This window comes from Gymnogyps californianus, chromosome 8, assembly GCF_018139145.2.
Source record: "Gymnogyps californianus isolate 813 chromosome 8, ASM1813914v2, whole genome shotgun sequence".
Lineage (NCBI taxonomy): Eukaryota > Metazoa > Chordata > Aves > Accipitriformes > Cathartidae > Gymnogyps > Gymnogyps californianus.
The window spans coordinates 11,578,671-11,595,451 of record NC_059478.1 but is presented as its reverse complement, the minus strand read 5'-3'; the positions used below and the strand labels follow the sequence as shown (position 1 = coordinate 11,595,451).

The window sequence follows — 16,781 nt, the reverse complement described above, 5'->3', positions numbered from 1 at the left end:
AACACTGTGTCTTGAAAAATGTGCAATTATTATTTTTTTTTTTTAAGCAAGAGAACAAGAATTTTCTATTCAGTTACAATAATCTCTTTCCAGCTAGCACATTCATCAAACAATGAGCAATTCACTAGGGTAACATATGCAGGAGCTTGCTTGTATGTATTCATATTGTCTTCTGCCTGAAAAGAGTTAAATAGAGCATATAAATGATGAATACAGAGCATCTTGGGATACAAAACAACTAAAATGGGTTAATTAGTGAAAAACATGCATCAGAGTATAAGGCTTAACTGTAAATGTTATGGTTTTTTAAACCTATTATATCTGCTGATAGTATTGGGGATTATGGATAATATCAAAATAAGAGATGTTAATTTTTAGACAGAGTTGAGTGGAACATGTTAAGGAGTAAGAAATATTAATTGTTTGAATAATAGTTCAGATGCATTCACATTAAACATACATTAGTGAATACATTTATTTGACATGCTCAGAAGCATAATATGTAAGTGACCTAGGAAATACAGACATCATATAATCAATGACAAAAATATTGAGACTGATAAGCACTGAGATCTTTGATCAAATATATTCTTTGGTGAATACACAAAACATGTTATCCTGACAAAAAATATTCTTTGGAGTATCGGACCTGTGAATTCCCCAAGCGGCGCCCTCAGAGGCGCTCTGCAGCAGGCTTGCTGTCAGCATTAGATGGGTGAGAAGATACTGATCTGGCTAACGGTACCCCACTTAACTCCAGTCCCCTTGTGGAGGGGAATACTCTAACTCCTGTCTGATGCTGCCTATTGCCAGCTTTCCAAGTGAAGACTGTATATCCCTTTGTGCTTTGTCATGTCACAAAGAGGTGACCCGACTGCTGTAATTTTGACAAACAAGAAACACACTCTCAGGCTGGTAAAAAGATAAGTTTTATACAGAGGAGTAATGATCCGATTCCTCTCTTTTCAAGTGCTGGCAAGGTGTTTTAGGATTTTAAGGACTTTTTTCTTTATCTAAAAGGGTCCTCCCCAGTGCTGTTGCTGCTAAATTTGTCTGCACTGTTCTTTCCACCAAATTAGTGAGATTTGCAGGTTGGCTGAAATGAATACTAATATGCCATTGATATTCAATTCAAAATGCTCCGAGTTTTCTCCTGTGCCTCTCTGCTCAGTTTGCTGTGTACATGTCTGTGGGCTGCTGAAGGAAGAGACATCAGAATATTTCTTTAGAAGGGATAAATCTCCCCAAAGGTCTGCAGTTGAAGACAAGAGATGCGTGAGAGCCTGCAATACACTAACTCAAGATAACAACAGTCATTTGGTTAAAACCATCTTCTGGCATTGAGAAAATTTGCAGTCATAATACTGTTTCATAAAGTCTTTGGAATATAATGCATCATGACTTAGTTGTGTGGCTATCCATGACCTGTGATCACCCCGTTAAATTTATTTTCTGTACAATGTGCTCATACAGAACCCTAAACAGGAGAGAAGTGCAATGCTGATAAAACATTAACTTGTCAACAGAGCAGTAAAGTTTGCTACAGTTAAAATAAAAGAATTAGTGAAGTTTTCAGTATTTAAGAAATACTTGTGATTTTTAATACCAACACTAAAAGTAAAACTGTTAAGTCCTCTTTTTAATGTATGCGTTTTTAAAGTAAAAACCACATAACAATTCCAAACACGTAGACAAAGTCTTTTTTTATATGGATGTTCTCAATTTGTGTTAAGCAATTGACATTTTAAATATGGGTTGGAAGAGGATATACATCAGAGTATGCAGATAGAAATGTTAAAATACGTATTTTATTTTGACAAGTAAAAGTTCTGTCAGAAGGTCTTTGATTCACAAAGCTGGAATACATTCATCGTTTTGAAATATGATCCTCTATCATGTTCACTTCTTAGACAGGTTAATGTCTTAAATACAAACAAATGCACATCAGGCAGAATCCTAGCCCGATTTGCTTGAGGGGCTGTAAGAACAATAAGAAATAAACCTGCTATTAAGTAGATATAGCATGAAAGGGAGTGATTTTTTTTTTTCCAATTTTTACCTATTTGTCTGAAAAATGACGCGCTGTTATTGTGTCTAATACATCAGGTATCTAATAATAAATACATTCAAATTAATATTTTTTCATTCAAAGGGGCTGTCTCAATATTTCCTATTGTCCAAATATAACTGAACAGTGGTATTCCAAACAAATACATTCCAATGCAACCCAAATAAATTCATTTGACAAAGAAAATAATTATGGTTTATACTAGAATATTTCCATTGGAGAAACCAGATTGCAGCTGATGCTTAATAAGAGGCTTTTTAAAGAGAAATATTAAATCACTGTGTCTTCTGGAAATGCCACCTTTCCAGTGCTAACACTATTTCAAACCTTTTTTAAATATTGTAATTGCAGATTTTTTTTTTCCCTCCTTATTTTTAGTCGTCTTGTAAATCCTCCAGATAGATCCAATATATAACTAAGACTAAGTATGTATAAAATACATAGAAACTAAGAATGTATCAGAAGTCTGCCTTTTTTTTTTCTCCTCCTCCTCTGTAAGTAAACACCTTTCCTTTCAAACAACTGAGTATCTGCCACCCCCAAACATGGTGTGTAGTTCCTTATTATGGCCCAGGACAACTCCTTTGAGTACCAATGGTATGACCTTTGGACCATCAGCACTAGGTAGCAGGTCTGTCAGGGCCTTTGGATTTAATTTGTTGTATTCAGCCTCAGCGCCTTTGGATTTAATTTGCTGTATTCACTAATGGGTAACAAAATCACATAATAGATAGTTAAAAGTTTCTTTTAAAATTCTGCTGATATGTTTATACTAGGTTCCCAAAGCTACAAATTCAATTACAAACATACTGAAAACAGAGGCCAAGCTGCAAAGTTCCTGTGACACTGATGTCTGAACAAGATGCAGCAGTACAGTATTTTGTGATGACAGCATGTAATAAGAAAAATGGATACAACACAACAGAAGTCTATCCGAGGAATTTGTATTCCCAAAGCATAGACAAAGTCACTAGATACCGTTTTATCTGTGTTATTGTCAACGTCATCCTGATAAATACCAACATTCGTCACTTGCCCATGATGGAGAATCTTTGAACCAAACAAATATAGATAAATAATAGGCAGGGAATCTACCCATGTAAAATTTCCAATACAGTTTTCTGTAGGAGGTTTCAGAAATGTGATTATCTGTAAAAAATCTATATTGTTTCCAACCCTTAACTTCAACTGTCTTGAGGCAAGATGTGTTTTATTACAGTATAAGCAAACATGCACCCAAACCACCAGCAGATAAACTAGTGAAAACTAGCCCTCCTTCTGTTCTGTGCCCTCATGTAGTCAGCCATGGACTGAAATAAAAGTATCAAAGCTCTCCAAAACCAGTCAGAGCAGTGAAGGGACTTTCCCACCTCACATTTAGAAGACAAAGGTGAGCTTCGCCACACCGATCCCTCTTTCTCCAAGTCAAAAGTAAAGCCAGTTTTTTAAAAGCCAGTATCTTTTAAAGTCACAAACTGAATAAAAAGGTCATGCATAGCCCCAATAGCAATATCTCTTTTATCCCTGTACAATCAGTCAACGACCTGTTTTTTACTGCAAAATTGTAGAAGAACTGAAGCTTCAGCTAAGCTTGTATAAAGAATCCATTGAGCTGATAAAAATATCAGCAGGTGTAGGAAAGAAATCAGACAAAACATGAGCTGGTACGCAGAGAGGTTCATCTGGTTTTATCTCCACCATAAGGGAGAGGGAAGGTGTGTAGGCTCAGGCTTGCTGGAGCCCTTATCGTCGTGCCAGAGCTGCCATGGCTGGTTGTCAGAGGTGGTGTTTTAGGGAGGGCTGTTATTCCCAGAGCTGTTGCTTGACTGAAAACATCAGATGTCACATTGATACCATGGCCGTGTAGAAGTCGAAAATAGGCAGGCAAAGAAACAGGAGGATATGAACTGTAGTGTGAACATACAGAGGCTTCACTTCTGGGAGAAGGGGTGGTGACAGCAGGTTATTTCTGCAGCCATTGGAGGAAGGAAAATTCCCATGTGCTTTCAGGAGGATTGTTGGATGTTGAGCCCTATTAAGACCCTGGAGCTAGATCCTGTGCCTGTGCATACACAGATGTGCCTCAGTGCTATTTCTTGGGCAATTCCCATACCAAATACAGTGTAAACTGAAAATTTTCCAGAGGTATGTATGACAAAGTTGTAATTTTTTTTGCTGTGCAGTTACACAGGAGTCAAGATGTCCCACGCCTGTATAGTAAATCTCCTCCCAGCACTACAGCACATGTGGCTATCGGCATGATCCAATTGCACAGCCAGGAAGTACTGGCTTTACTTTTCTCAGTAGATGGTCAGTTAAGCTCTCGGGACATAAGGAGCACCGATCTTTTTGAGTTAGTATTTTTTCTATCTTGCTATCTATCACTCCACATAGCCATCACCTCTATCTCTTAGGGTGTGTTTCCCCACTTTCTTGGTCCAGTAAAACTAATTTAGGTTGTTAACCTAATCCTCATCCAACAACTATCCTGCTGGGACTGAAACAGCTCCCTGCCATCCCCCTTTGGTGACTGAGCCTATGAAGCGGCCACTAACATTGCAGAAGAGCAGGACAGCTCATGGACTGTATATAGGCATAACAAGAAGTTTTTTGTATTTCCTTGTATCTACGAGAGACCCCAAATATCACCAGAAACAGACCCATTCAGAGAGGTCACTGCTGCTTTAGGAGTTAACCAAGTCTTTCGGGAATGGATAAAAACTTTATCACATAAAAAAAGAGCTAAATGACAATAGCCTTATCTCATTCTTGGCTAGAGACTTCCTTCAAGTATCTGCTCTTATCTTACTATTCTAAATGGAGGAGGAAAACAAAGCAGCCTATATAAATTGTCTACTAGAAACACTGCAATTAAAAATATGACCAGGAATAACCTTGCATTTGAAAAATAACTGTGAAGTTTGCCTTATTAAAATCAAATGTTTTAGCCACAACCACAAAGCAAGAATCTGGATTTTCATCATAAAATTTCTATTCCATTAAAAAAATATTTTCCATATTAAAAACAACTGATTTGCTGCAACCAAATTTCAGTAAGTCTCTTATTAAAAGAAAATGCAAGAATCAATTAAATGCTAAGAAAAATGAGAGGAAAAAAAAGAAAACACAATGAAATGTTAGCAGATGCACACTCCAGAGTTTAGATTTTTGTTGTGGATAATTAATATGCTCACATTATTTAACTGAAACATCACGCATCTTGCCACATGTTCCTTAACCAGTCACCACATATGGACTATGCTTGCAGGACAGAAAAATTCTTGGGAATCATGGATTTTATAGTGAGATGAAAATGACAGATGCATTTTTAAGTGAGGAAGGATATATAGGATTGGGGAATTAGCAATGGTCACTTTACTTAAAAGCATGACCATATGATGTGCTTACGTAGCACAAGAGTATTATGAAACATATTTAGATAAATGTTTGTGTTCTCACTTTTTATATTTTGTCAGATTGCATATAAACTCTAATTCTAATAAAATACATCATAAAACCTTGCAACCACTATGACAAACAGCCTTGTAAGTGGCTGAGTAATTCCATTATTCTCTCTTAAATTTAACTTCCCCACTAGTGGTGGTGCAACCTGATAAACTAGGGGAGTGAGGTAGGTCAAACATTTTGGTTGAGCTTATTCTAGAGTCCCAATCACACCAAAAAAAAGAAAAAAAAAAATCAAGTCCCAGGATTACATTCCAGTAATTGCCATGTCTGAAGAACAAAAGGACTGCATTTTTTGTTTTATTTCGTAACACTTTCTACTAATTACAGTATGCGTTCATCATTCATATATCAGAAATATGGACGCTTGTCTTGGTGCACAGCTATCTCAAGACAAACACGCTGCTGACATATATTCAGTAGTATTATTTGAACCTGCATGCTCATGAAGAGGACTCGTAGGCATCTCCTCTACTCCTCCCCACATGCCTTGAGCACGTCACTACCGTTCACAATGGTGGGATATGTGCACAAGCTTCCAAGTGGGAAAACGTGTTTCTGCCTTTGATATTCCACATAATGCCTGTTTACTAAATGTTGTTGGTTAATGATAAACCATCTGTCAGAAAGCTCTATTACATTCACCATGTGAAGACAGGTTAAATTAAATAAGCGCAAGCCAATGATCATATTTTAACTTGGGAAGGGAAGGACTTGGTGTTTGATACTAAATTTACTATAGAAAATCAGTGGTCTATTTTCTTCCTCTCTTTAGGAAATTTTTTGGTTGTCTAGACATGCTAAAGATTTCTCTGTCCGGTTTCACCAAATACCACCTTCTGTAACTGTGAATGAACCTTTCCCCAAGAAATCCCCTCTGAAACTATGTTTAAAACAACCTTTGCATTGATAACTGACCAGCCAGCAAACTCTATATTGACCTAAAATAGTTCACTAAAGTAGATGTGAAAATCAGACAGAAGGCACAAGGAATAAAAATGGAAAGTAGCAAAAAGGAGTGTGCTTTGTGTCTACATAAAGGCAACAAACCAGACGATGTAATCCTGTTGCCCTGCAGTCGTATGATGCTCAGAGAGCACCACTTTTGTTATGTAAGAGAAGGGAGGCCCTAGATTTGCTTGCAGCTTACACTATTGTAAAGGGAGACAGGAACTGTGAAACACACTTGGCAAATTTTGAAGGATCTGAGTATGTCCTGAGGGTTTCTAATTTTGCCTAGTAATTTTATAATACACTGTAGAGAGCCTTTTATCTGTGCTTTGAGTTCAGTGAAGTCACATCAAAGGAAAGAACAGATCATTTACATCCATTTGGAAGCTACTCACCATATGCCTGGGCAAAAGATACTACAGCACTGCTAAACACCCTCTCCTCAACACCCTGTCATTAAAAGGAAAACTTGTATACGTATAAAATCAAGCTTCAGGAAATGCAGAGGCAGCCCATGCTCCCCTTGTCTCTACTCAAAGTCTGCAGCCTCTAGAAGTCCTCACACCAATCACCATGGTTTGTTCTCCCATAGCCATTTCAGCTCTGGGCTATGGCAAGGTCTTTACATTAAAGCACGAGATGCAACTATGAGACTGATACCTTTGATAAGCTGACTGATCACCTCTGTACTGCATCTGGACTCACACTGAGGTCACTAAGCTCACAAGGTCTTTCTTGACCGTGCATGCAACTCCATAGGAGAGAAGGATGAAAGTTTTGGGAGAAATCTCTCTTAGGAAGAAGTTTAACAAGAAAGGAGCAGAGTTGATGCGATGCCATTTTCTATGTTCTAATGAAGTTCTTTGTTCAGCGCTAGGAAAAAGATGACTGCTTTTCACCAGCGAATATTTCTCTGTCTAAATTAGCACTGATTTTAGAGCCTCCACTGAAGGAATGGAACAAGGGGACCATTATAACCTCTGGAGATCTTCAAATTCTAAGTACTCCTCCCGGCATAGACGAATCAACTCCACATCTAGATGTAACTTAAGCATCTCATCAAATTAAAAGTAAAACTGAGCTAGTTCATAGAAACCTTTTGGTGAGCCAAAATCAAAACTTCAGTTAAAGACAAGAAGTTTCTAATTCTTTTAGTTGTGAAGGTCACATTCAAGTTTCAAAGGTAGTGTTCTAAGAAGCAGATAGCGGAAGTGATAGCTCTGAGAGGGATTAATTGTGTCCATTCACCAGAAGGAAGAATTAACTTCAAATGCATTTGATCAACTGAAATATTGATGCTAAAAGAAAAGAAACTTAGAAATGTTGCTTGTCATAAGATCTGCATGTATTTTTGTTGTTATAATTTTCTGATGTACTGAAAAGAATTTGGGAAAGTTCCAAAATAATTTTTATTTTTCAGTCCAATTCCAGAATAAAATACAAACAATATAATGTTCAGCACTTGAGGACTGAGCTCAGATAGACCATTCTGGGGACAACAGCTACAGTAACAGAGCAAAGATGATGTTTGAAATGATTGTTTACTGGTGCAAAGGTAACTACAGCACATTCTCTCTTCAGAGCCACACACAGGATGTAGGCATCGGAGGTCACAAATGGCGTTTTCTAGTAATAAGCATGAATGGAAGCCAGATACTCCTTGTCCATCTTTCATACCAGCTCACTGTCATCACTGCTGAATCACTGACACCAACTACAAAGTTGAGACATAATTCTGGGGAATGTGAAGACAGATATATCCTCTGACCCAAAAACCAACCTCATTAAAAAAAAAAAAAAACAAAACACCACCAAAAATAAACACACAGTGATGTCCTTACTGCAAGCATATCATTCTCTACATGGAATCCATTCTACACCTACAGTCATGAGTTCAGGAGTCTATCTACCTATTCCGGTTCCTTGGTTTCCATCCCCAAATTATTAATAAAGCTTGGTCTTTGTCAACTTATGTCTAATAGATTAGAAATATTTAAAATTTCAAATTATATTTTATATCTCTTCAAGTTACATTTCTCTACAGCCCTAGATACATACAGAGAGTATACAGATTCAGAACATATGAATATTTCCCAATATACTTACCTTGTTAAGAAGTCTCATAAGATAAAGGGACATTGAACATTTTAAAATTATTTCAGCACCATCTAAAAATATATTAACTTATGTAGGTCTAAAGGATATTTAAATTTCCAATAACAGAAAAATCATTTGATAAAAAGATTTTTTTCATTATTTCTATTTTTAGAAAGAGGAAGAAGAGTTTTCTCTGTTAGGTGAATTCTGACCTTTCATTCTTATTCATACTGAAGACAAAGTTTGATAAGTCAGGATTTTAGAATTTTGCTCAGGAAGGAAATTTTGATACATTGTATTTTAATATATTATTGAAACTAAATTTTTAGCAACAGTAAAAGTTCTATTTGAAATAGGAATATAATACAAGTAAAAATGAAATGATGACATAAATGTGAAATAAAAATATTGACTCACTGTTAAAATGCATTTTCTAACTGAAAACACTTCCATCAAAACCAATTTATTCTTTTTTCCTATACAACTGCATTGTCTTTCTGCTTTCCAGTATATTTTTACATTCCACATCTTCCAATCGTTAAAGAATTTATTGATTTAAAGAATACAGTAGACCATTATTACTATTCACTTTTTTTAAACACACATTATTCCATAAACAGTTTCCCCACATAATATGAGTATTATACCCAATAGTCTTTCACAAGCTATAGCAAGATCTTTCAGAAGGGTTGAAGACTTCCAGGGACAGAGAAAATTTCATACATCTGTAAGTAAAATCACTCAATGTTTACATAATAAAAATGAGGCAGGGTCAATTTCTGATGTAAGAACACATATCAGTATGGTAATAGCAATCTAAAGAACTAAAAATTATAATTTCAATTTAGATATGAAATATGTATCCATGTAATTAAAAAAATGTAAATAAGTATTATGCTAAAGCTGATTAAAATAGAATAAACCAAAACAAATCTCAGGAACTATTACTATAATCAACTGTCACTTCCCTGCAATTCCGTCTTTGAATACTAAAATATAAATTAGAGAGATTTTGAGAATTAAGAATAAACTATGACCAGAAGTGTTTGTTAAATATTTCAAAAAGTTTCAGAAAACAGTATGACATTTCCCCTAAATGCCAAATAAATACAAGTATGACTATGTATACCCAGAAACTAAGGCATACAGTCTTTAAAAGCCAACAACAACTATAATAAAACGAGCTCTTCTAAAATAACAACAACTTAAACTGTGAGCTTTTTTGGCACTGAGCACATGAGAAAAAAATGAAGCTCCAGCCACCCTAGCAGTGTTAAGTTTTCACAATTTGGAAATGTAGTCATCAGTTCTGCTGAAAAACAGCCACCGAATCAGGCTGTGCAGAACGGTGCCTTTGTTGCACTTGGTATGCACTGACAAAAGACTAATTCTTCGCATTGTTAGAAGGACTGACTGCTTGAGAACAAACCACCACTATTCAAACTTGTCAGAACAAGCTTGGAGAAAACTAGATAAGAGCACTTGAGTGATCTGTACACAGAGACAATTGAACTGGAAGTGAAGTTACATACACGAATGATCTATTGTGTGGTGCAGCTTTAATTGTCTGAAACAATTCCTTGGTCTTGTTTGTAGCAATGATATTCCGTTTACTAAACGTCTTTCTTGATGGATGTTTCAGGGCATACAGCTTGCATGCTAGTGGTCTTTAACAAAAAGTATGCTGGCATAATGTGATGACAGGTACTTCGCATACAGTATGGAAATATTGATTTCTGAAATATGCAAGCTTGTTTGAATTTAGTTTAATTTTAAATGCTGTAATTTATGATTTTAAATAATTATGCCACACAACAATCCCTGCACAACACATGATATTCAGGAATGGCTACAGATGGAGCTTTCCCATGCAAAAAATAGATCATTATGAACTGCACCTGTTTCTACCAGCCGGATGATCTTGCACTGTAATTCTTACGTTGCAATAATAATTATCAGATTAGTATTTAACTGTTCTTACCCAACAGTTGGTATAAACTGAGGCACATACATCCCTTGAGATTTGAGCCAGCAGCAACCTAAGCACATGTGTTACCGCATGCATACTTGTAGTCTCACTGGGATGTCAAATAAACTTTAGCATAAAAGAGAAAGGTATGTTCATATAATGAGGAGCCACCTTCGTACCTCTGAAGCTCTGGCTGGAAGAGGCTTTCAAGGAAGGTGAGTTTTCTCAAAGTGCAAGCTAAGGGTGGAGATTTTTATTCAAGTGACACAGAAAGAAGGGAAATAGCGGAACTGTATTCATATTGATCCTGTGAATCTAGACTAGAAATTAAGATTTAGAAATAAAGCGTAATGACATGCACACGATCAGGCAAAAGTACCATCCCAGATAAGCACAAGTGAAAATGAACATACAAAATCAGATGAACAGAAGTGGCCTTTTGGGGGACAGCTTTCCAATAAGAGGGCTCCAAAATGCACGATCAGAAATACTAATACTAAAGAAATATGCTCCTTCTTTTTTTTTTTTTAATAGTTTATTCACTTCAGTAAAAATAATGGGTGTCTAATCCCATACAATATTTTCTGATATCAAATCATTACCACTTCTTACTTATCCGCAAGTACTAGCTTAATTAGTTTCATATTATGTGTATATATCTAACTCTGGTTCATATTTATCTGAATAATATATATGATATTTTCTACTGTCTGGGTACTAATGCATACAATTGGATCAAATAATAGCTTTCAAAATACTTCAGTGCATCAGCACTTCCATACCAATAAGCACTTCATGCTTATTTTCATGCTTGGAAAAGGACTAGAAAAGTCACTTGGTCGTCTGAAATGTTATGTCAGTAAACTTTTGGAAATAAATGCATAATACTGTACTATGGCCAAATGGGCAGAGTCCTGCACACAGAAGGGTGAAATAATCAAATCTGCTATAAAGTACATTCTGCGTTTGATGTTTTTACCCCAGCCTTAGAAGATAACGTCAGACACTTTCATAACGGTTTGTTGGGTTTCTTCTTAAGTTCTTGAGGAATTCTCATTTCAGCTATGAAAGGGTAATTTCCTTACATGGTATTTCTTCGTACTTTTCTTACATGGTAGATTGATGACATAAATGCTGGGAGAACAGCATGATTAGGTGAATACATGTTTTTCTAACTATTTTCACAGCATTGTAGATGAATTATTTTATTTTTAAGTGTAAATAATACTCTTCATGTGTAGAATTCTACATTTCTGGGGAGGTGTGCTTTACAGAGATCCAACTGCAATAATACAAGTTGAGGCAGGGGTATGTATCCTAATTTTTAAGGTGAATCTTCACCCAAATTTAATACCAATGTGATTTAAAAAAAAATTTTTAAACTCTCATCTTATGTTTCGTGCCAATTTCCTTTTATGATTCTAATTTGCTTTTATTGTGGGAACATAGTAACTGACAGCTTATTCATGAATTAGGTCCTGCATACTGTTTGCGACAGCTGTAGGCTTGAATCATCCCCTGTGTTAGCAAAACACAAATTTCCTAGACGTGCATCAAACTGCGTTCAACCAAAATGTGAGATGACTGCTAAAACTATAGCCCCCAAGCCTTCAGCAAACGTAAAGCCTGTCATGTGAAATTCAATGTGGATCTTAATGCTTGGTGTTCTATTGAGCTACTGTACTTGATTCAAAACTAAATTTAGGTATCGGAGAATAAAATTATAATCACAAAGCCTTAAGGGGAAAAGAGAGAACACAAGAAAAAAGCAATTTTTTTCTTAATGTAGTGGTAGTGAAGAACCTTTCCATATAAAGATAATGTCTTTTTTTTTCATAAAGGTCTATGGCCAAATTTATTCCTGATATTATTCAACTGATCCCGTTCTTGCTGCTCCTATAGTCTTAACTGACATTGCTAGCATTTACCACCTTTGAAAAAATGGTGTCTTGGTTCATACGTGAAATGAATAGGCTCAGACAGGGAAGAAAAAAACACCCCACCTACCTGATTTGAGTCATAGTGGACAAAAACCTCAGGGATCAAAAAGTCTACTGTAAGGCAGACTGCAAAAGTGTTCAGGCACAAGAAACCCAAGTCAATTTTCTGAAGAAAGCTTGAGGGTTTCCAGAACTTCACTCAAACCTGAGATACAGTATACAAACTTAAGATATGGTATAAACTTCCATTGTTTTATGCCTATATTAAAGTGCACAAAAGCTTTACAAAAGTTTACTGAGGCTGAAAAAGTATCAGTGCTTTTATACCAAAGCTTCCTCATTCCTTCCAATCAAGGCAGAGAAGTTAGGTGCTTTAATACCACCGCCAGCAAGCAGATAGACATTTTCTTTAAATCAGCCATTGCTGTTAGGTGCTGGACAGAACTATGTGCTACTTAGTTTTCCAGTGTTCTCAGCTTTCACAACTCCGATTCATTTACTCAGAGCCACTATAATTTAAGATCTGTATGCACTGCAACCCCCTCAAAGGTTGTGGGGGAAAAGCAATTAAAAACCCTATAAAAATTTTAAGTATATTTCAGGTTTGTTTGGTATTTATGTGCTTTTAAAATTTTTAAGATGTAAACCTATACTATCATTTACACCACATCTATAGTTACCAAATGTATTAATAATTCTGCAGAATTATTTTCAGCCCAGCAAGTTTAACAGACATGGGGATACCTGGCAGCATAGCAAAGGGACCAGGGATAGCAATATAAGAAGCAGGGAAAGTGAAGGGAAACAGAAGATAAGGGCAGAAGGAGTTTAGTGATGTGGGATGTAAATCCATTAGATTTACAGGGTCCATAAAACTGAACTCTGCTGTTCATAGAACTTGTTTGGGTAAGCCACATTCTGGATGGTATAGCTTCAAACAAGGCAACATGTATAAATCCTATAAAATGCATTGAACCACACTAGATCTATGTTAGCTATAACTGTGCTCCAAAGCTATTTCCGTCAAAGCTCAAGAATCACTATCTTTAGAGCTGGAAAGCAGTCACAGCCTATTGTACAACTGGAGTTGCGTGATGTTTGCATCCAATCCCTTTTAAATCTTAGCATTTGGCCTTTGTCTCTAGAGTGGGTGAGCTGAAATCCAAGATGGAAAGAGCTTCTCACACTGGGAAAGTCTGCTTCAGAGCTGACCTTTTGGGTTCTTGGGCTTATGCAGTTTGTGAGCTGGTGTGGAGAGGACATAATATTATTTAAGACAAGGATCACAGAATGGTACTACTGTTCTTTTCCAGCGCCACTAAAAGGCTAATTGTTTAAGGCAGTGATAAAAAGATTCCTGTCTGAATGTAAAACCATTGAGTTATATAGCAATTCATATGGGAGCTGAGAGGATTAAAGCTTGGGAACTGCCACACTGAAATACAGACCTGAACCGATTTGAGTAAAAGAGCAACTCCTTTATTTAGCAACTCCATCGCCCTCTGTCAGACAGTGTGTTAGGAATGTTTCCCCTTCACACTTCTGCAGGATGCTGTATCCCCTTCAGGCCCAAGGAACATTCCTAGAAGTTAGTCTGATTCCAAGTCTTCAGGCTGCCAAATCATGTTCACTCTCTGAGTATACACATGGAAACTCCTATCTCAGTCTTCTGCTTAAAAATACACCAATGCTATCGTTTATGTAAGGCTGGGATTAAGAGAGATGGATAAAACAGCAACACATCCATCAGAAACTGAAATTAAGCCTCTTTGAACACCTTAAGCAGAAAGGAAGTGGGTCACTCAATTATCTACGCTTACAATTAGGCATTTAATTTGATATAAGCTGAAATAAGTTATTTAAATCATTCATGGGAATTCACTGATCAGTCAAGTTAAATATGTGAAGTAATGAGAACTAGGCATCTAGAGACAGACATGTAGCAAACACACATCAGTTAATAAACAGGTTTTGATTTAACAATCAAAGATGCATCAAACTTTTTAAGCGTAAATTCAAATTACCTGTGTTTTGAGGAGAAAAGAGTAAAACATAATATGCTTTTGTTTTGCTCAGGCCTATGCAGGTAACAGTGAGAGGAGAAGAACGGACTCTGAGAGGAGAGCTGGGCTGCGCAGCCCCATCATGTTCTCATTACCACATGTTAAGGTGTAACAGAGAAATAGGAATGAAAAGTGTCAGGTATAAAAAGGTGCTGAACTTTAGTGTTAATGCTACAAAGGTGCTGTAATAAAGGCCTAATATATGACCTTACCATATGTTTCCTTAAAGTTCAGAGTAGCTTTGAAAGACCAAAGCCAAGCTAATAGATACTAGTTTTAATGACATATCAATTAAAACAAGACAATATTATTAACATATGTATGATTAATAACGACCTTGATAATTGATTTGGTCAAGCATTATTTATTCAGAAACAGGCTGCTCTCAGAAATATTCACAAAGGAAAATACTTAGTACTTAAATATCTCAAATTTGCAGTTAAGATTTATTTTTAGCTTTTTATTACAAGAGTATTTTAGGAAATGTTTAACGAGGAGACTGTCCTAACGATACAAGTGTTCTTGAATTCTGTTTTTTGTTTCATTCAACCATAACAGAAGCCAGCTGCTGATGTTAGATGTGGATTGGCTTTGATCTTTACCAAAACACAGAAGTACCCTTTCTACATTTCTTTCTAGTCCCACACCTTATGGTCACAGTGACCAAAATCCAGAGCGCCTCATGTGTCTGACCTAATTGCTCAGTGGGAAGGCATACAGAGCGCATGAGAGGCAGCTCACTGCAGACACAGAGCATTTCTCTAAAACGACACAGTTTTTTTAGTATACCCTGTGAGGGTGGTGACAAGATGGTTCAAAAGGACGTTTGTATCAAGCTTGTATTCCCCCTTGCTTCAGCAATCTCGCCGATTGCTGCAGGATCTAGCAGCTTTTCTTTCCATTACCTACTCTCCCCCACCACTTTCCCCAAGATGACATAATAGCTAACTTTTGGGGCATTTTTGTGAGGAAATGTAGCTGTAGCTAGAAATAGGAATAGAACACTTCGGCCGATACAAAAATCTCTGAAGCTTGTGTGATGCTTGGCTCAAGCACTTACAGATTGCCAGATTGCATCCAGGAAGGCATTTCCCCACAGGGCTGCCTGGCAGAAGTACCTCGGCTGTGGGTCTCCCCTGCTAGTGCAGACCCTGCCTGGCATCTGAGGCTCACCTGGAAATTTCACTTAGCAAGTTCCCTGCTACTGTGGTGTCCTGTGATACCAATAAAGCTTCTGAGGTCTCCTGCCTTCTTCCTGTGGCACATTGTAATTGTGACCATAGATCTTTTATCATGGGTTTAAGCTTGTTACAGGGTATTAGAAGTGCTGTGCAGCCTCTGGGAGGAGGAGGAGCAGATGTCCCCTGGGCCCGCCTGGATTAACTGCTTGTTACACAATTGTCAGTCTGACAGCCCAGTTGGTCCTTCTCATGCTCGGGTTTCTAACCTGTAAATCATGAACCTGCCCTAGTTACAAGAAAAAAAAAGTTGTCAATTTTTTGTTGATTTTTTTTGTTGCTGGTTTTTTTTGTTTTGTCTTGGCAGTACCTTCCATAGACCCACTTTCTTTTCTTTTTTCTCCTGCACAGCAGTTCTCTTCAGAGACAAGTCACAAGCAAAACCAAGCTTAAAAAACACCCCAACCCTCAAACAACTCATTCTATTTAAACAGATGGCTTAAAAAGCCTTATTAACCAATGTAAAACAACATTTTTAAAAGGAAGAGCTACATTTCATAACAGTACACATATATCTTGCAGAAGCACAGAAACTGAAGATAGAATCCCATCACATAAATAATTCATTCTTTGCCAAGGCAGTTCCCTGTAATGCAAGTTTTGAATAGTTGAAAAGTTAAAAAGGTTATAAAGTTAGAAAAGTTAAGAAGTTAGAAAGGTTTTAAATACTTGTAAATGGATGACAGAAATCAAGCTTTCCCTAGCTTGTTTATCTTTCTGTCTTGGACTGTTTTCTTTTGCTAAAATATAGTCTTTAATTAGAATAACTAAGATTAATTTTTTTTGCTTTTCTTATAACAACGTAAATGAAATATTTGTATGAGATAGATCTACGCTGCCTTCTAAAAAGAGGGGTAGTATGGAGATAGAACGTGAACACAGGAGATGGAAAAAATACAAACTAGATTGCAGACTTTCCTATTTGTGATAAAAAGACACACATAATCAGTAGACCAGACATGCAGTTTCCTGTTTGTTTCATTTCAGAGA

The 16,781-nt window shown here is 36.7% G+C and overlaps 1 long non-coding RNA gene across 2 annotated transcripts in view; it reads right to left on the bottom strand.

Annotated features, from left to right (window-relative positions):
• LOC127019389 (uncharacterized) overlaps window positions 1–16,781 on the bottom strand; it is a 221,068-nt gene that overhangs the window by 73,910 nt on the left and 130,377 nt on the right. The gene's annotated exons all lie outside the window — the stretch shown is intronic.